The sequence below is a fragment of the Spea bombifrons genome, chromosome 1 (genome assembly GCF_027358695.1).
Source record: "Spea bombifrons isolate aSpeBom1 chromosome 1, aSpeBom1.2.pri, whole genome shotgun sequence".
NCBI lineage: Eukaryota > Metazoa > Chordata > Amphibia > Anura > Pelobatidae > Spea > Spea bombifrons.
Genome location: NC_071087.1, coordinates 156,327,090 through 156,348,299, shown reverse-complemented (window position 1 = coordinate 156,348,299; position 21,210 = coordinate 156,327,090).

The following is a 21,210-nucleotide window of genomic DNA, read 5'->3' as shown; positions in this document are numbered from 1 at the left end:
CTCCAGACGCTCATGGTCGTAAAAACACCATGGTAAGCAATTCAATAACCCGAATAATCAGCAAACAACATAAATTTAACAGCACGAATGCACAAAAAATGCTCCATTCAAAGCATTGAAAACCCTGCCCTGAGTGCAATTCCATGAGGTGTGCGTTTTGTACGAAGATAAAAATTGATTTATTTTTGTATATTTCAGACCTTCAAAATTTTCATCTTACCTTCACTAGATCTGACTAAACTTAATACACCATAGAAGAAATATAAAACACACTGCACATTCACAGTTAAGAAAAAAAAATAAACTGCAGCAAGGACATTTTATCCTCTCAATGATGACACACCAACCTTTTCAAGTTCAATTAACATTAATCAGTAGAGACACATGTTTCTAATTTGAGTTGGCTGTTCTGGGAACTCAGCCAGCTCTTGGATTGGACACTTATAAATTATTATTGAGCTGGCAGAGTACCCAGAAAAAGTCTAGGAACTTAGCCAACTGCTGTAATCAATGTCATTTTGCATCTTTCCTTTCATCTCATTGGTGGTTTTGCCGTTCTTACAGAGCATGTTGTGGCGAAACAGCCGTTTCTGGCGTACATTTGTATTCCCTGACTATGACTAAAGTTAGTTGGGATCATTTAATCGACCTCAATGTTTGTGGATTGGAATCCAAGCCCAAAAAAGTTATTGTTTACATGTAAGGTCAGTTTTATGTGATTCTTGAAGAGGTTATATAAAATCACAATGAGGGTTCTTGCTTCTCTCATGCTTTCTTGGTGAGTGATGGCGAAGGTCTTACTGCAATCTCTCAGTGGTTCTGAGAGAAAACAGTTGTTTCATATTGTGTAACCTCTTATCTGTCCTTCCCATGTCTATAGCCATCCAATAGACCGGTTTAGTCGGGGCCACCCTGCCCCATAGCCAGAGGTTCCCGTTACCCTAGATTAAATTTCCATATATTTAGCATTTGCGAGATAAGAAGAAGACTAAATGATATAATCCCACATATCACATCTTAACCAGAGTTACCAGATGTATGCCAATGAGTGTCCATTTGTCAACATTAAAGATAATAGCATATAGCTATGAATATTATGCACATATTACACATATTATTTAACATTACTTTTGCTACAAAATATTAACTTCTGAACACTGTTGCATGCTCCTTTTTAATTATAAACAGCGGTTCTAAATGTTGCGCAATTACCATGGAAACCAACTGAGCGATAGCATTTTGCCCCAGAATTGCCCATTGTCTCTACCCCTATTAATGTTTTTATATGGTGTTTTATCAACCCAACCTCCTGTCTATCTGTGTTCTGTTATAAAAATTCTAGAACCATCACTGATTAGTTTCATATATTTCAAACAATAAATTTCCTGCTGGTAATTAATTCCCTTGAGGATAAATACAAATTAATTTATAAACCCAGAGATTCTGCGCATGATATTATCATGAAACATAAAAAACCTAGAATTTGACGACAGATGAAAAACCATTTAGCCCATCTAGTCTCCCGGTTTTTCGTGGTGTAAGACTCAGGTCTTAATCAGTCCTTGTATAGTGTTATGCCACGCATGTTTAAATAACCTCACTGTATTAACCACTACCACTTCTGATGGGAGGCTGTTCCACTTACGTATCATCGTATCAGTAAAGTAAAATGATTTTGTTAATCTTAATTTAAAAAAAGAAGAAGAAGGGACAGCTGCTCAATCCTCTGTTTCTGAATGGGTTAGTCTTTGACCACAAATTTTAAGTACTTTATGTTTCCATCTTTTTTTTCAATCAGTCTCACTTTGACAAGTTCAAATCCCTTTTTTCTTAACAAATTGGCTTTTAGGGGCATCCGAAAATGTTTTCACTTTCCATATTTCATATATTTTACCTTTTTAGCACCTATTGTCTCTAGTGTAAATGGAATCACACATCCACTTTTATATTTTAGTGTACGGAAAAGTGTGATACCATCGCAAATTAGTCTCTTAAGTACGTAACATTATTGTGGATGTTGTAATACTTTCCAAACAAGTCTCTTTGTCAACATCTGAACATCAAAGAGGAAAAATAAACACTTTCCCATAAGTGTTGTTTTTTTCGGAGTTTGAAAGCAATTTTTTTATTATTATTCTTTTTTTTTCTTCGCAAATTTCTTCACAAATCTATCTGCATTATTGGCCAGTGGGTGCACTTCCTGTTTCTCCAATCAGGAAGGGGAAGTTATGCCTGTAAACTGTGTCCTTTTGCGGAACTTCACCGGGAGCAGTGACGTATTGGGTGGTCTGCCCATCACGAGGGTGCCACACTGGCACACAGGGGTGGGTTGCCCTCGGGCCGGTCCAAAATTGTTCACAAAGGGCTGGATCAGGCCAGCCCACTACTCTTTGGCACTGTTGAACTGTTTGGGGACAAAGGTGGCATTGTTAAGTTGTTTGTGGACAAATATGTCAGAGAATAAGCTATTTGGGCACAAGGATGGCACTGTTGAGCTGCTTGGGCTCAAAGATGGCACTGTATGTATAGCCCAAATGGTGTGTGAATGCACAGTAACAGTGGCTGCTGTTGCACACATCACACAATGCTTACATCATGGACCGACCACGTGCTAATTCAACCAATTTGACATGGATGACTGATCTTGGGGAAAACGGTTGAAGTTGTGCTCTTCATTATAAAAATTAAACATTATCTCTTAAAATAATAGGAGAAACATTTGAAATGGTGCACAAAGCAACAAAATATACAAGTAGGTACTCGGTATCCATGCTTTATATACAGAGAAAAAAAGTGTGGGTTTATATCAATGCAACAATTTGTGTCAAAGAATTAAATAAAAAAACACAACTTCCTTTTACCCAAAAATGAACAATTTAGGTTTAGAATTTTGAGGGACTTGGACGTTTAATAACCTACCCCATAGAGCATAAGTGAGAACTACACAGACCCGGAAGTCCAGAGATGCTTCAGCGTTGAATCCAGCATGTTCCCTCCATGCCAGTTGATTGGATGCATTGGGACTACATTAAAAAAATCTGTATTAGATAAAATATTTAATTTTGCCATGGGATTATTTTAGTTTTGTTACTAAACTTCCAGATCTAATGGTTTGTGTAATACTCCCGTTAATCCTTTATCTGTTGAAAGCCCATATAGTTTGCAGGAAGATACAAAGTAACTGATCTATGCCCCTCTGGCTCTCAAACGAAATCTTCCAAACCTGCCATCTTGTATTGCGAGCCGTGGGTTACAATTGGTTTTATCAAGGACTTTTCAGGTTTGCGAGAATCTAAATCTTTATAGAGATTTGAGTTCATTTACTATACAACAAACATGCACCCAGCAACCATGTTTGTTGAAAAGTGAGAACTGTGGGCCATTATTGATTACATAACAGCATGAAATATGTATGAATAACAAATTTAACAAGCTATTACCTAAAATGGCAATCTCTAGCCCAAAACTGAAGTTTTTGCTGAAGGCAATAGAGTGAGTCTATGAAGCGTCCATTTTTTTTTTCTGGCAGGAACATTCTGTGGAGTTTGTGTGATTTTTGAGCAAGGTATGAAAAAGTGGTTTCATCACCATAGCAACCGATGGATTAAGCCAGGCATTTAAACAGTTTTATGACTGTTTGTAAAATGGCTGGATTTGCATTCTAGGTGCTTCATGCTAAAAAACACAAATGCAAAGAAGGAAAAAAAAACTGGAGGACCATAGGAATAACTGCATCAGAGTAGTTCATTGACGAGAATAAGCAAAGCTTTGGTGAGGGAATGAGAGTTATGATTAAGCCCTAGGAGAGACTAGCCAATTATAGTGTGTGGGCATTGCAGACTCAGGTTAGCTTGAAGCTTCCACACATGGTGCGGAACCTTGCCCAGCTCATTAACTCATAGATTTTTGCACATTTCCGCTTTTTTTATGAAAATTAGCTTTATGGTGCCTCTGACCCTCTAGTTTTAGATTACGATCTGCTGTTCCAACATTTCTCCTCTTTTCAAATAGAGTTCCCTCTTGTGCTTTGTTTATGCGTTTCCTGCGCCTCATCCCTGCATGCACTTGCTTACAACATAAAAATAAAGCATTTTTACTTTTCCTATTAACCTTAAAATATTTAAAGAAATGGCACGCTTTTTATAATATATGTTGAGTATCTCCATAAACCATTCATCTTTTGTTGCAGTTTTATTTTCTGTATGTACTATAAAGAAAAATAGGTCTATATTGGAGCAGGTACTGTACCTATAAAAATGAAGAAAAGAGTTCTTTCCAGGCCAGCACTTAAAATGAACAATGATGCTTCTACCTTCACAGCACGGCCCTACAGACCCCATGGGAACCTTTTTCCATCCGTATCCAGCGGCAGATGGCTGTTCCTCATCGCAAACAGAGTCAACTTTTCTTCACGCTGTGAACCAGTCATATCACTTTAATCCCTCACTCCAGATAGGTTCTGTTCTGATAAGTGCTTTTATTTATCTTTCAAAGCACCGGGCTTAGCTTGTTTTGTAGAACACTACAAAACAAGGAGAAAACTTTCTACTTTGGATTATGACACGTTTTAACTTCAAATGCTGACGATTTCCCCAATTTTTCAACGTTTTTAATGGCTGTCTATCTGCCCATAGAAACATAAAATTTGATGGCAAATACGAAACATTTGACCCATTAGTTCTGCCTGTTTTTCCTCCTGTAAAGACTCAAACCTTACTCAGTCGCTGGTCTCGTCTTAGATTTAGGAGCCATATGTCTACCCCATGTAATTTTAAATTGCCTCACCGTGTTAGCCTCAAAACAAGCTAAACTGGAAAACATTCCAATTCCGCCAGGCAGAGCACATGGATAGGTTCTTGGGTTATGGGATATGTTTATTGACGGCAAATTCAGATTACAGGACATCCAAGGAGTCAGGTGCTAGACAGTACATGGACACATTAACACACCCAATACACCTCTATTGATTATTCACAAACGGCTCCACTAATCGTCTTGATGCATGGCTTTTTAGAAAACTTCTCATGCACTGTACTTCAGTTTCAGAACCTTCTGAGAGCTTTGATTGAAAACATTTTTTTACAGGTTTATGAGTACACTTCTCGTTTACTCTATAAATGTTTCCCTACCTTCTCTGCCAACCACTTCCAGTTCTGCCAATCACTTCTGCATCTTCTTAGTCTTCACCTTCTATCTTTTATTTTCTCTGCATCTCGACGGACATAACCTGGTGCGAACTTCTGCCAAAATGGCAGCGCTTCCGGTGACATCCTCTCCCCCGATCCTCCAGTCAAGGCAGAGGACATCACAGAAAGTACCATGATTTTGATAGTAATTAACCTTAGGGTGTCACCATTTTGGTGGGAGTTGGCGACAGGTTATGTCCAATCCTCCCTGTGTGGCAGTGTGGCACCTCCCTGATGAGTGGTACCCGAGTGTTCAACATGAATTTGAGATGTGAGACAGGAGATGCCAAATAGTAGACAGGAGCAATAATCCAGACAAGACTTCACAAGTAAATGGGTTGATATGTAGTTGTCTCCTGTGTGAGGAAAATACTTATTTGAGAGATATTTTGTAGGTGAGGGAGGCAGTATTTAGCAAGTGACTGGATACAAGGTGTGAATGAGTTAAGACCGACACAAAGACAGCAAACTTGGTCTGTTGGTTAGACTGAGGAATTTCCAGCAGTGTTGGAGATATCTTGATTTGTGAATAGAGGAGAGAAAATAACCTAATGTTTTTCCACTTCTGAAATATACTTCTCTCTTGTACTTACTGAAAGTCCTTATTTTATTACATCCCCTTTCTCTTCTCTCCCACAAGTTATACATATTGAGATCTTTTAGCCTGTTCTTATCAACTCCATCATGCAAACCGTTTACCATTTTAGAAGTCCTTTTCTAAACTCTCTCCAATGTGTCAATATCCTTCTCCAGCACGGTGCACAACATTGAAGGTGAGATCGGACCAGAGATCTGTAAAGAGGCAGAACCACCTGCTACTAATGCCTCTTGCTATACAACCCAGCACCCTTCCACTGTTAAAATGATACTTGCATATTGGTTTGCACATAGTGACCCAACACATGCACACACATTTACACAAATAAACACTGCTCCTCATACAGCGCAGCCTGCGTTTGAAAGCTTTGGTTTCAAATTGTGACTTGTTCTGCTCTAAACTGTTCAAGAGAATGACATTATACAAAAATCCATTCCATTTTGTTCTATTATTTTCTTTTCTTAAATAAAAAATGAACAGCCTCTACCCTTTCCTAAAGCAGTTCGCAGACCTCACTCTCAAAGAACAACCAAATAAGATTGTATGTGCTCACAACAACAGGAATGGAATAGAATCTTAAATTCATAATCTAAAACCAGAGGGTCAGAGGCTTAGATGTAAAAGATAAATAGAACAGCTTCAGAATCGTCAGAGGTGGTAGAGGGTAATACAGCGAGGGAATTTAAACATGCATGGGATAGGCATAAAGCTATCCTCAATTTAAGGTGAGACCAAAGACTGCTTAAGGTTTGAGTTTTTAGATGAGGAAAAACAGGCAAACTGGATGTTTATTCCTAGGTGTCCTGCCTTCATTGATAAAGGCCCTAAGCCATACAAATAAGCATGGAGTTCTCGCATCCTTGATGCTCGGCTGGTTCAGCAGCCCTTTCCAACATCTGTAGCTAACTGGGACCCCATGGGCCTTCCATGTTTTACTCTGGGACAGCATCTGCTTGACAGATACCTTATAGATGCCAGTATTCCCCACTATACAGAGAGCATTTCTCCAACAAACCTAAGATTTTAGGAAGAAAGCAAAATGGAATCATATCCCAAGTCACCCTTTATTCTTCTGGTTCAATATCAGATTGGCTGCTGACCAAGGAATCTTAAAAAAAAACAAAAACAGAATTCTTCATAAAAACAATGCCCTTCTTTTTCTTCCTATTCTTCTTCTCCTTTTTCTTCTTCTCCTTCTCTTTCTTCTCCTTCACAACCTTTTGGAATCAAATACATTATTGCCGCGCAAATAATTTCCTAGCCTACTTTAATGATAACCACACACAGATCCCTCTCAAGGACCCTTAAAGAAATCTATAACTGGGGGTCATTTCTATGTTCCTTATTCTTCATCTTCCAAGCATGAGCCCCCCCATTGTTTCTTTTTGCTCTGGGCAATTAACCTGGTCAATTAGTTTCTTCTCTTTTTTTTTTTTAACCATCATTTGTTTTACAGCCATTTAAATTCCCAAGGGAATCGACAAGCCGACCCCTCTGCACGCTGCTTTGTTATGTAAAATCATCGTATTAAGCAGACATATTGGTATTGAAAAATGCTCTGGCAAGTGGAGAAGGAGATTATTTTCATGTCATTTTAATTATGGTTTGTTCTTTCTGCCAGCACGGATCATGCTGGAACAGAATGATTTGTAGATGCAGGAATTATGCATTAAATTATAGGTGTAAGGGGGCAAAATGTTCTTTCTTTTCCACGTCTTCCTGTCTGTTTCTTCACGTCATTTTTGATATAGAGCCTATGAATCTTTGTTCCTCAATTCTATTAGAAACACCCTTCTATGATATAAACCTTTCCATATGAACCGATTCCTTTGGGAGCTCAGAACAGCCTGATGGAATATTGATTTGTGTGTGAATGAAAAATAAATGACTTCTGCTTTGTTTTGATTTGAGTCCTACACAAAATGTGCAAATTCTTTCGCCTTTTGTAATATACGGAACACAAGGGAAGGGGCTTTGGGGGAGCAACAACTTATTATTTCATATATTTTATATGCAGCTGTATATTGAAGCTATGGTGGAATATATATATATATATATAATATATTATGTTTTGTTAATAAAAAATACCCTATATAATCAGTTGTATGTCACTTCTGAAAATATGAATACGTTTAATCTTTCTGGTGCTGCATTTACCCCTTGACCCCGGCCGAAAATCTCAGCTAATAGCCTGATGATGTAAATGTATAATAATCAGTGACCATAACTCTACAGAATTGGAAAGTGTCACAATCATGTCTCTTCAACGGCCAAAACAATCATTACTCTTCCTTGCAATCAGTGAGCGTTGGCCAACTAAATGGCTAAAGATATCGTAGGCAACATCTAATCATCTTCTAAACGTGTTGGTTCTTCCTTATAATGGCCACTTGGAGTTCACTTGCCGTTCAAGCCTTATCCGGGTCACCTTTATCATCGGCTCTGACAATAGAACATCAAATATCGGCTCTTACGTTTAAAAAGAAATCTTGCTCAGTTATCATGTTGAAACTACAAGAAGACCCTTTTTAGGCACAGGAAGGTACTTTGAAACAAATTAAAATAGCCTATTGTTATTTAATATAAGACATTTTAGGTCATGTGATGCAGCAAACAGCCTTCTGGTTCCGGGAATGGTAAAATTGTATTAGATACATTTGGGGTATTTTAATGAAACTCTGAATACTGTATGTAATTGTCACCTTAATAAATGGTTGAACTTTGTGTTTTTTTATTCCAGTGAAAATTCTCTTTTTTATGGAACCTTCTTGCAAAAGTCAAACTTAACAGAGTAGCAAAAATGGTTTAATGTAAGATTAGGTTCTAGGCTACCATGCACACATGGAACCTTTTTATTGGTCTTGCTTACTTGCCCCTATAATATAGCTACATATAAGTCAGTGCAGATCTAGCATAGGTACAGCAACCATACCTGGGAATGTCTCAGGACAGGCTACCTGGAGATCTAAAGGGGAGTGGCTTTATGAGGGGGTGGGGCTCGCAATCAGTGTAGGTGGTGGTAGCTGCACATAGGGTGGCGGGGTTGTCCATACATATGGGCAGGGCTAGCTTTAGATTTAGTATTAAGTGGGTGGGACGTATGAGGGAAAGTGGGCAGGGAGTAGGTGTGGCTAGAAAGAAAGAAAGGGAAAAGCGACCCCGAGGCAGGGAAGCAGCACTCCACCCAGAGACTCTGGGTAAGACCACAAAGAGTTTCCAAGTATGGCAGCAATGTAAATATCATTTATAGTCCTTGAAATCTGTCTATGTTAAAGTGTAACATTTGGTAGATTATTCAAAACAGTCTCTCCAGTTAATTCTATGTTTGGATGTTCTATATTATATTCTATGTTCCTATCTTTTTTTTTTTTAATTGGATGAGGTTTTTTTTCACAGATTGTAAACTCATTGTCCCTTTCTGTACCAGTATGTCTTAACCTGTGTTAATATTATTTTTAATTTTCACTTTCACCTTACTGCAATAGTGCCACAGAATCTGTTGGCGCTATATAAATAAAATGTATGGGGCGTTATTACGAAAAAGAAAAAGTTATGCTATGCTAAACATGTCTAATTTTTTTACTGCATTCATCCAGATTTGCGGCCAATCTTAAAAAAAAAAATTGGAGATATTAAGAATATTTTGGTACTTTGCTGGAAACAGATCCCATTTAATACCTTATTTTATATCATTTCATAACTTGATTAAAAAAATACTGATCATTTCGAGCACATTTTAAACCTGAATGAGTGCTGTAGGCATCTGGCAAATTCCACATTTAACAAAGACATTATAGGGCGGTTATTAAGGTCATGGACTTGATAAACTGTCAGAGAGAAAAATTGATACTTTATCTTGAGATGACATAAAACCTAAAGATGTTTCACAGTAATATATGTCTTTTTTAATACACAGTTTACAATCACTGTCCTAAAGTGATATGAAAAATGGAAAAAAGCAGCAGAAGGTTAATAGAGCATCGGCCCTTTTTTAATTGAAAATATGACTAAAAGAGCGTGCTATGGAAGATACCGTAATATTATGTCTCTCTAAAAAATCTTATTGCAAGAGAAAAAGTAATGAATGTGAAACAGTCTCTCCAACAGCAAGAATGGTAACTCATTCCTAACTAGAGTAAGCATGACCTTTAGTGGAAATTTTCATAGACTGTCCTCTATCTAAAAGTGTCTTTGGGATATTAGCGAATGTATTGCCATCCATAGCTATCACAATGAGATTTACAATTTTAAAAGAAGTCCTGTAAGCACATTCTTCACACTATTGTTTAACATTTTATCGTTTCATACAGCTGGCCAAAGAAAATCAAGCCAATTGTGTCATATCATATCTTAGAGAGTATATGATATAATAATACAAATACATACGGGGACAATACCACCCGCTCTCTAATGACCTGTTTATTCATAGGACTGGACGGTGCAAAGAACAAGACGTCATCCATTCAGACTCGAAAAAAAGAAAAATTTTACTTAAAGACATAAAAAGGGTTCTTTACAGTAGGAGCAGTAAAGATGTGGAATCCACTCCCCACAGAGATTGTGAGAGATTAGATTCGATAGATGCTTTTAAATACTGGCTGAATGATTTTTAGCCTAGAAGAATATATTGGGATATAATGGGTTACAAGGACAGGATTAGTTATAGTTTGGTGATCCTGTGAGATATCAGAGGCCATTTTGTAATCGAGAAGCAACATTTCCCTAATTTTTTGGGAGGCAAAATTAGAAATCGCTATAATGTGGGATTTTTGCCTTCTTCTTGAACTTCTTTTTGTTCAACATTAAAGTACTATGTATGTTCTGAACTTTGATAAAAAATGTTATAGTTCTATAATTCATTAGAGTTTAGGTGGACAAGGTGGATAGTAATAATTATTTCAGAGCAGTTTTAAGGAGAAAACAGGACAACGATCAACTTGTCAATGTTATGTTTAAGAAGCTTTTTTGAATGTGCTGCCTATGGAGCTGGTGATGACATGTTCTAAGGAGGCTTTGAGGAATTAAATATTTTTTTTTGGCAAATGTTCCACATTTTAATTTTAATAGTAGTTCATTCGTTTTGTTTTTTTTTCTTTCCGGCCTGAGAAGTTTCTGTTTCTCTAATTTGGATAAATGCAATTTGGCATAGCTTGGCAAAACGGGACCTGTTGAAGATTAAATATGTACCTAGATGTATCTAACTTTTAAATGGGTGTTCTTGCTCTTTAAACGTACTTTGGCTAAATTCTTATTTTAGTAGTCTAGTTGTTGATTCTAAGGCACTAGCCTATGGAGAGATTGGTTCATTTAGTGTTTACTTCTTAAAAGTCCATCTGGACAGTCCAGGAGGATCTGTCGAGTTGAGTCTTGAGGGACTTTAAAGGGAGATGTCACTGATTATGTGGTTTGAGTATAAAAAAGGGGGTTTAGGGGGTTTTCATGACCTGTTTGTGTTAGAAATAAGCAAACTAATGTCAATTGTGTATTGAGATGAAACACTTGGCATTTGTGTAATTTATTCCTGTACACGTAATGCTTTTTCTGGGACCTTGTGTTTCAGATGAATGTGTTTCCATGATATGTACTAATGAATAAAGGCCTCTAACCTCTGAAAAACTAAGGTATTCGTATTTAGAACAGAGCTAAGGAAGCCTCCATATTGGAAATGATTTTGCCGAACGCACCGAGGACAAGAAACCCCCACGTGTTCCTGTAAGCACGTGCACCGCATAGTCTTCTCGCCCAACAAAATATACGTGCATTTCTTATGTTTGAAAAAGAAAATACCAGATGAAAAGGTTTCTCTTTTTATAGATCATAAGAGGACAGCAAAATGAAGCAAGAAGATAAAGTAATCTATAGTAAAATCTATCTCTTTTCCAATTGTGTTGCAAGCCTCTCTGGCTCTTAATGGGTTAAGCATCCTATCCCGCAAATGTCTTAGCGCGCACTGAAGAGCTAGAATTGATTGAAGCTGTCTGCAGGCTACACAACACAAAGACACGGTGAATGGAGGCCTCAGTAGAATCTCTAGGTGATTGGTTGCTAGGCAACAATACCCTTAGACAGAAAGGGTCAGGTCCTACGGCCGTAGGTTGTTGGTCTCATTACTGGCCAGTTTCACCCAACACGCTCTGTACTAAACAACATGCGTTGGCCTTTTATTCCTCCGTTATAAACATCTTCTAGGGATGCGGCATCCCACCCAAAAAAAAACATACAGAGTGTTTGATCTGCTACACAACAGGTGACAGAAACATTGTGTTACGATCTATGCTGACAATCTCACCGACCATTCAATGGCTTCGCTATTGCGTCGTTAAAGTACAATTGTTCAGTAATACCTATTTTATATGTCCCTAAACCATATAGTCCACAACAGAAAATAATGTCCCGTTTTTACAATATATTAGTATGCATTGAAATGTATAGCACCACCATATTCCACAGCGCTGTACAACGAGTAAACAGGACATCCGAGGTAGTGCGAGATATAACAATTTAGATTTACAGAAACAAAAGGGCCCTGCTCAAAGGAGCTTACAATCTAGAAATATACTGTATGTATGATCACTGTATCTTTTTAATTTGTAATTCTAAAGTATTACAATCCTAATTTTGCCAAAGTTCTGCTTTAACCCCTTAATGACAAAGCCTGTACATGTACGGGCTCAAAATCCATTGTTTTCAATGGGTTTAAGGACCGCCCATTGTCCTTAACGGGTTAACAGTGGACACCATTGAAAATTGCACTATGGTATTATATTGGGACTATTGGCTTATCAGGGTTCATAGAGCCATACCGATGACCTCAGTGTGCATCACACTTTTACAATCTATAATTTAATAATGTGGTATCGGTGACAAATCCAGTGCATATAATGTATGCTGAACTTTACTGTCATCATGGACATGCATGAACAGCACAGATATCAGTATTACATTGACCCTGCCTTGCGGGTTTTCACCAAATCAATGTCTCGGTTCACCCAGCAGCTATCAGAATCCTTGCGTGGCTCCTAAAACCTCTCTTGGTTCATTGAGTAGAGCTCAAGCTAGACTCATCGTTCATTATTTGGATAGCCAACACGTTTATGGGAAATTGGCAAATGACATCAAAAGCGGCAATTCAGGCTTCTGAAACATCTCAGAAACTGACAGAATAGGAAATATTTGGTTGTGAACTAAACGCGAACATTGCAGGATGGTAAAAGTAGTGAATTACTGTAAGACTTGGCAGAAGCTGTATAATTGTGTATAACATACACGCACATATTGCTAATATAAGCAATATTTGCAGTAAACAATTACTTTCAAGAATATTTTTTTTAACTGAAAACCTGGAACCCCACTCCCACCATTCTAGAATAACTGAGGATGGTTTATGTTCTTCTTCGTTTTAGTATTGAATGTAAGTGAATAGTGTTGTTATCAAATGCATACAGCATAAAAAAATACATCAAGCATTAAAACTACACCATTTACTATGCATTTAACATAGTACATGTTTATTTTGTAAGAGTAAATTAGGTAACATAATAGACAACATCAAGTTCAACTCCACCATTGATCCAGAAGAAGGCAAAAAAACACCCACTTTGTTTTAAGCGATTTCCAATTGTGCCTCCAAAAAAGAAAAAAAAAGCTCCTGGCCCCAAAATGGCCTCGGATTTCTTACTATAACTATAACTAATACATTATATCCCATTTTTAAAGTCACCAATTAAGTTTGATTCACAACGTCTGTGGCTAGTGAATTTCACATCTTTACTGCTCTTACTGTTCCTTTGTTCAAGTCCTCTTGACCTCTTGTTCTTTGTTACGGTCCTATAAATTAACATTTCATCAGAGAGCGGTTTGTATTGTCCAGACTTGGACTGCACCTTATACATTGACTTATACAGATGCAAAATTATATATTTTCTCCCATGGAAAATCTATGGAATGTGAAAATAGCACTTATCAGAAAAAAATGTATTGCTAGGTAGCTGACTGGATAAATGTTGCGGTCAAACATATCCACCTTACTTATGAATATATTTAAATGACTCTATTATTAGTGGTTTCTTTGTCATAATGCAAAGAAAGGACACTGTTCATTTATCAAAATATTGTTGTTAAGGAAATTTATTTAGATCAGCGCATTAGGATATATTAAAATATGGAGGCATGGATATATACATATTTTGCACTTGTAAGAGTACATTAATACTTGATTGGATAGAAAAGGATAAAAAAATATTTAAAATAAAAAAATTGTAGTTAGAGGAAGGATTTAGATGGAAGAGGAAGAGCATAACAAATATGATGTCATCCAAAATTTGTAATGGCCAAAAAAGGACATTTTTGTTTTAGGGGGTGTGGTTAGAGGCGCGGCTGTGGTTTTATTATGTATACTATTAATGGAACGTTAAGTACATTATATCAGCAAGGCGTTTAATGGAGGTAGTTGAATTTCCAGAGTGCGGTAAATTAAAACACTAATGGAATAGTGGAGGATTTTGCATTTCTGAGGTAATTTAATGATCTAGTGTGGAATAGTGAAGGTGGAACAAAGTTATTTAGCTCAAGTAATTTAAATATATTCTTAATTTAGCCATGTAAGTATTATTACAAAGTGTATTTATTCAATTATCTAGCAATTAACTTTTCCTCTGATAAACATCAGAAGATGAATGATGTATTTTAGTCACAAAATTTAACACATCTCCTGCTGTTTCTATACACATTATTGGGGGTTCTAGGGCTGTAGAACCCTGCGATAGCCTCATATTCCGCAAACATTCTGGGCTCCTAAAAAAAGGGGTGGAAAAAAGAAGCAGAGGGATGTTGGGCCCTAAAGAAGAAGACGTCGGAGGTTTGAAATAATTATAAACAAAAGAAAATATGAATGGGAGAGGAATAACTGTGCATAAGATAAGGTGATGTGTAGAGACGAGAGAAAAGGAGGAAAATAAGGAGATAAGTAGTTATACATATCATTTTTTTATATATTTTTTAAATATTTTTTCATAAAGATGAATTGAAAAAAATGTTTTCTTTTTTTACTAATGGCGTTCAGCACATTCAGCGTTCAGCACATTCATACTTTTTTCATGTCATGTTCTATATATATATATGTAAATCCTATGAAGGTCTCTGTCCAACCAGGTTTCACATCCATGCCTATAAATATGGAAAGAGACGCAGAGAAGGAACAAAAGGACGGTGAGGGAGAAATATAATGGAGCTAGATCATTAGCGAGCTCAAACTGCAAAGCATGGCTCAATTATCCTGTATTCTTCCCATTGTTATGTAACCACAGTATAGATTAACAACACCTTAGACACAAGGGACAAAACTTTAAATTAAAAGAATGTTTATTAACTGTTTCTATTCTTTGGTTTTGCACAAGACCTGTAGTTCTGCATGATACTGAACCAACTGAACCATACCCAGTTACGTTACTGGATCATCTAGGTCGAGTGCTTGATGGCTTTCATTTTGGAGTACCTGTGTGGTATTTGGTTGTCTAGGCAGAAATGTTAACACACGTATTATGTTCCTCGGGGTAAACCTACTCCTTTAGGGACCCAAGAAAGGCACCACTGCATCTTTTCTATGGGTTACCTTGGATTACACCAGAGTCCTGGAACAGCCAGCAGATGAGAACCATTTGACCCATCTTGACTATCCATTTTTCTAGGTGTTGCGATGCCCCCATGCTTTTCTGGTCCTTGGAATTGTTTTATGTTCAGGACAGGTTTATGTCACAATCCATCATTTCCCAATCTGTGCACTCCATGCAGGGCCAGCCCCGACAATGGAGCCGAGTGGGGCAACCGCTCCAGGCGGCACTTTTGAAGGGGCGGAACTTTTGAAGGGGCGGCACTTTGCTGCCCCAAGCGCTTTTTTTTTTTTAAAGTGAAAGAGAGAGAGAAAGGGGCGCCGAGTGGTTTTCGCTTACCAAGCTGTCAGTACCCGCTCGGCGCCCCTCTCTCTCTCCTCTGCGGCGAGTCTCCCTGTTCGGTCTCGGTGCCGGCTTGTAATGCTGAGTGCCGGAAGATTACCTCATTTCCGGCGCTCAGCATTACAAGCCGGCACCGAGACCAAACAGGGAGACTCTCCGCAGGACTGCTGAAAGGTAAGTACAGGGGGGGGGAAGGGTAGATAATAGGGAGGAAGGAAGGGTAGATAATGGGGGGGCAGGGACTGAGGGAGAGGAGGGGAAGATAAGGGGGGGCGGCATTTTAAAATCCGCCCCAGGCAGCATTTTGTCTTGGGCCGGCCCTGACTCCATGGGCACTGCTCCTTGTAGCAAGCTGTTGTTCCAGTGTTGCATTATCTTAAAACAGACCATTGCTCTTTAAGCCATGTTTAAATCGAATAGATTGTTGCCTAAATAAAATTATTACTCAACAATAAAAAAAATAGATACAATTTTAAGACAAATAAAGTTAACAGGGTTCTAAGAAAATTCGCATTATCCTTTAGGTCTGCGCAAAATGTCTTTAAAAAAATTCTAGTTCAAAAGTTGGATAACATGAGATTATTGATTTACAAATTAAAGATTTTTTTTTTAAGCCATAAAAAACAACCAATGTTTTAGATGTTATCCAATATACACAAATCCTTTAGTCCGGGGAATTGAATCGGTCAATGAGCCCAATAGCATCTGTTACAGCCATAAACACTGAGGATCCTATGCTGCCCTTTACACATTTAGAGGTGTATTAACCCTTTGTGTCAGTTTGTGCAACTAACTCCAAATTGCACGACATTCTCTGATTTAAATTAATTTAACTAATATTTATAAAATAAATAATTTTTTTTACAGTATAGCTTTCTTTTTTTTTCACTTTTTTTCAAAAGATGAACCATTATAAGTTATTTACGTAGGTTATTTTAATATTCTGGAGCAACCTTTTATTAGTCAATGAATGTCTCTGCTGATTGGTTCATTCCATAAATTGCTACTTTTAAAACTTTGCACCATAAGTGACCATCAAGACCCTCTATTAATCCCTTTTTACTTAATATAGCAAATAAAGAAATAATTTAATATCAGTTTAATTACTGGCATTTAATGCAAACTAGGAAGATTTCATCACATTATAATCATTTTGTTAGCTAAAATATATATTTTTTTCTATTAAAATTGTAAGCACTTTGAAGTTGATGCTGACAGATTATGTCTCTCATCTTGTTCTTGTCTAGGAATTTGCATGATCTGACATTTCTACAACACTTACAAATACTTCTGCCTTTTAATTTAATGCTGACATCTAGAAATGTTTTATGATTTATGCATGAAATACATATTATATTATTTTCGGCACAAAGGTCTGGGGGGAAAAAAAAGTCTAGAAATTTTACAGAACTCAGAGAATAATTGTAAGTAAAAATAATAAAAAAGTAAAAAGTAAAATAATAATAAGTGTTGCGAATAATAATACCAATAATATTTATTATTATTTTTATTATTATTTCATGATTGTATGTCACAAGCCCATATTGTGAATTTGTTACTACGAGGGCCGTTCGAGGGCCGCATTTTTATATTTTCGTATATAGTGATTGGTCGTCTTAGCGTGTCATGTGACTAGTTCTGTCCGGCCAGCCGGCTGCCCTTGCAGTTTAGTATAAGAGTTTTCACCCGGGGTGGAGATGGCAGCGAAACGTATAAATTGCACCAAAGAGGAGCAGCGTTCCGTCATACGCTTTTTGTGGGCAGGAGGTGCGCCGGGAGCACAAATTCCTCTTCGCATGTGTGCTCAGTATGGGGATAAAGTTCTCTCTCGTAGAGTCATCTATGAGTGGATTGAAAAGTTCAAAAATGGCCGTACTGGCGTGACGGATGCAGAGCGCCCCGGGCGCCCAGCTTCGGCAACGACCAAGAGGAATGAAGAAAGAACCCTGGAACTGATTTGTGAAAACAGAAGACTGTAGTTTGGGGTAGCCGTATTAGTCCAGTGTATACGAATGCAAAAAAACAGAATGTTGCAGAATCTTGTAATACCTTTTTTATTGGACTAACAGTATTTAAAATAATAGACGAGCTTTCGGGAGTCCTCCCTTTGTCAAGTCAAAAGCATTGACTTGACAAAGGGAGGACTCCCGAAAGCTCGTCTATTATTTTAAATACTGTTAGTCCAATAAAAAAGGTATTACAAGATTCTGCAACATTCTGTTTTTTTGCATTTGAAAACAGAAGAATAACAGTTGGAGAGGCTGCAGGAAAACTGAGTGTGAGTGTTGGATCTGCCCTGATTCATGGTAGCCTTCAGTTCAGTAAAGTGTGTGCCAGGTGGGTGCCCAAGCACCTGACACAGGAGCAGAAGCGCTTAGACATTTGTTCCCGACACATGGCCCGTTATCGTGATGATTTTCTGCAGAAGATAGTCACTGGTTATGGGTTCACCATTAGGAGCCCGAATTGCATCGCAAAGGAAGGTGACGATGTAGAAAAGTGATGTAATGTGTTTTGAAATAGTGGGGAAACCTTCCGAACGTTCCTCGTATATTTTATGAAAACAAATCCTTCTAGTTAGAGACTCATCCAGGGTTATAAAAGACTCATCCAGGGTTATAAAAGACGTTGAAAGGCCTAGGTCTGTTTATTGAGAGCTAATTGGAGTTTATTGGAAGCCAATAAGTAAAAAATAAATAAAATAACATTTAAAAAAATAAAGTTATCGCTCCTCTGAGCACTTGCTAAACACTTTTACAGCTATAGGATGTTTGGACAGCTTTACTGTAATCCTAAAATATATATATGAGGTGACAGGACCTACCCCACGTACCAAGACGTGTGTTAAAAACTTTTGTTTTTGGTTTGCAGTGAGTTTAATTCACTGTAGAAAGAATCTCAAAGCCTATATCCAGTCTGTTTTGAATATACGAAGCATATGGTCGTATCTTTTATTAATAATGAGACTTAACGGTGTGAGTAAAAGTTTCTTCTCTGGTATCAAAAAAACTTGAGCTGTCATGGTTAGCAAATTATGATGATTAATGTCCATCGTAAATTGTACTTAAGAGTATGTTCCAGGTCTGGACTGGGCATTTGGCCCAGTGCGTCCAGTGGGCTTACTGCCATTCGCGTGGCAAATATGATGCCTTTATGGGCCTTGGATGCACAAAGCCACAAGCTTAGGCAGTCTAATAGCGTAGCACGTAGGTCTGTGATCTCGCGGCCATATATACGTCATTTATTGGCTTCACTCCTTACTATCTATCAATTATCAATGCAGACCAAACAATATGTTACACATATCAACCAGTACAAAGCAACATGGTGGCTTCCTCCCTTAGAGTCCGCCAAATATATTTATACATTTAAATTTACAGATTAGAATGTGAATAGATATATATTAGAAGCCTGGTTTAGAGGTATTAATACTAATAATAATTTATAACAGCGATGGTGAACCTATGGCACGGGTGCCACAATGGGCATGCAAAGCCTTCAGTTGTGGCAGGCATGCCTGGTTCCTGACTGACGGGGCTGGCGTTTGGGGTGTGCAGGAGGAGAGAGAGGGGCACCGAGCCGTTGTTCATGAAAACGTTTTAAGCAACCGCTCAGCGCCGGGATTTCATGCACGCTTTCCATGATCATTGAGGAGGCTAATAATGCATTTCGGTCCCTTCGGACTGTGTGAGTATAGGCATGGAGTGAGATGTAAGTTAATGGATGCAAATGTATGGATATTGACCATGAAAGTCAGACATAAGAGATCGGACCCTAAGTCCGAACATCACTATCTTGGCTAAGGGCCCAATGAACTGAGATATTTTACTCAGATATTGACATAGGCTTGGCCCAGGACAGTGCCCCCTAAATCTTATGTCTGTACACACCAGCAGTGGCGTATGATGTCATGTCTGATCACTGTCTCAGAAGAACGCGCCAAGCTGTGTTAGCTAGGCACAGACCTCCATAGTGTGTATATCTGATCTCTTCAACCAGCATATTAAACATCAGCAAAGCCTGACCAACCAACAATCTGCTTCCCAGTTTTGTGGCAGTGGAACTCTTGCCCCTACACTTGCCCCCCAGTATACACTTCTGTAATAAATAATTTCAGGCGTTGTGGTGCACACCTTGCTCATTAGTTTTATGCTTGTGCGTTTATATATTGGAAATTCCTAAACATTAAAATTCTCCTAAAACACAACATTTGGATCATACCAAGTAAAAAACGCAAGTAACTGAAATCTCCCCAAATCTGCCCGCATATTAGATACACCGTAGCAGAAGTCTGCTTTGTTTACTGCCTAATATTTTATGGCTAAGTGTCGTAAATATTCTGCATCATAGACAAAGTTTTGCCTTGTTTGCATCTAACGAATTGCTGATCATAAATATACATCCCGTCAGCAAATTTTCTACAGGAACGATCTCTGCTGTACGAGAGATTAGCGTCTGCCATCATTTTTAAACTTAGCTCTCCCAAAGTTTTTGCCCTTTACTGATAATCACAAGACTTTAATTAGTATCAAGGCTCGTTTCAAGTATAAAAAATGAGAGCAGTGATGATATGCGCAGCGAGCCATTTATCTTCACTGAATATTCAGTTCATAAAAACACAGAATCTGGCGGCAGATCGGCCCCGTCTATTAAAGACTCAGACCTTAATCAGTCGTTGGTCTCATCTTAGATTCCGGAGCCGTGTGTCTATCCCATGCATTTTTAAATTCCCTCACTGTATTAATCTCTACCCCGTCTGCTGGGAGGCTGTTCCATTTATCTACCACCCTCTTGGTAAAGTAAAACTTCCCTACGTTACAGCCAAGCCTCTGCCCCTCTAGTTTTACATTATGACCTCTATTGAAGTGCTACTAAAAATGATCTCATCTTTGGAGAAGAGAGAGGGCAGGGGTGTATTTCGCACCCATATGCAGCACACACACACACTCCACACACAAATAAATGAATGCTGGCACAAACATTTATTTCACACATTTGTAAACTGTATGTCAACTGGAAAAAAAAGAAATCTGAAATAACATTTACTGAACAGATATGGTACAGCATAACTCCTATCACTGTATACTGAGTCAGACATTGATGGTGGTACAGCATAACTCCCATCACTATACAGACATTGATGTGGTAGGCCTCTGCCCCTAAAACAGCCTGTCTGTGCCACCTCTACCCCTGAAACAGCCTGCCTTTGCCACCTCTACCCCTTTAGTAGCCTGCCTGTGCCACCTCTGCCAATGGAGCAGCCTGCCTGTACCACCTCACCCCTTTTGCAGCCTGCCTGTGCCACCACTGCCCCTTTAGCAGTCTGCCTGTGCCACTTCTGCCCCTGAACCAGTCTGCCTGTGCCACCTCTGCCAATGGATCAGCCTGGCTGTATCACCTCACCCCTTTAGCAGCCTGCCTGTGCCACCACTGTCCCTTTAGCAGTCTGCCTGTGCCACCACTGTCCCTGAAACAG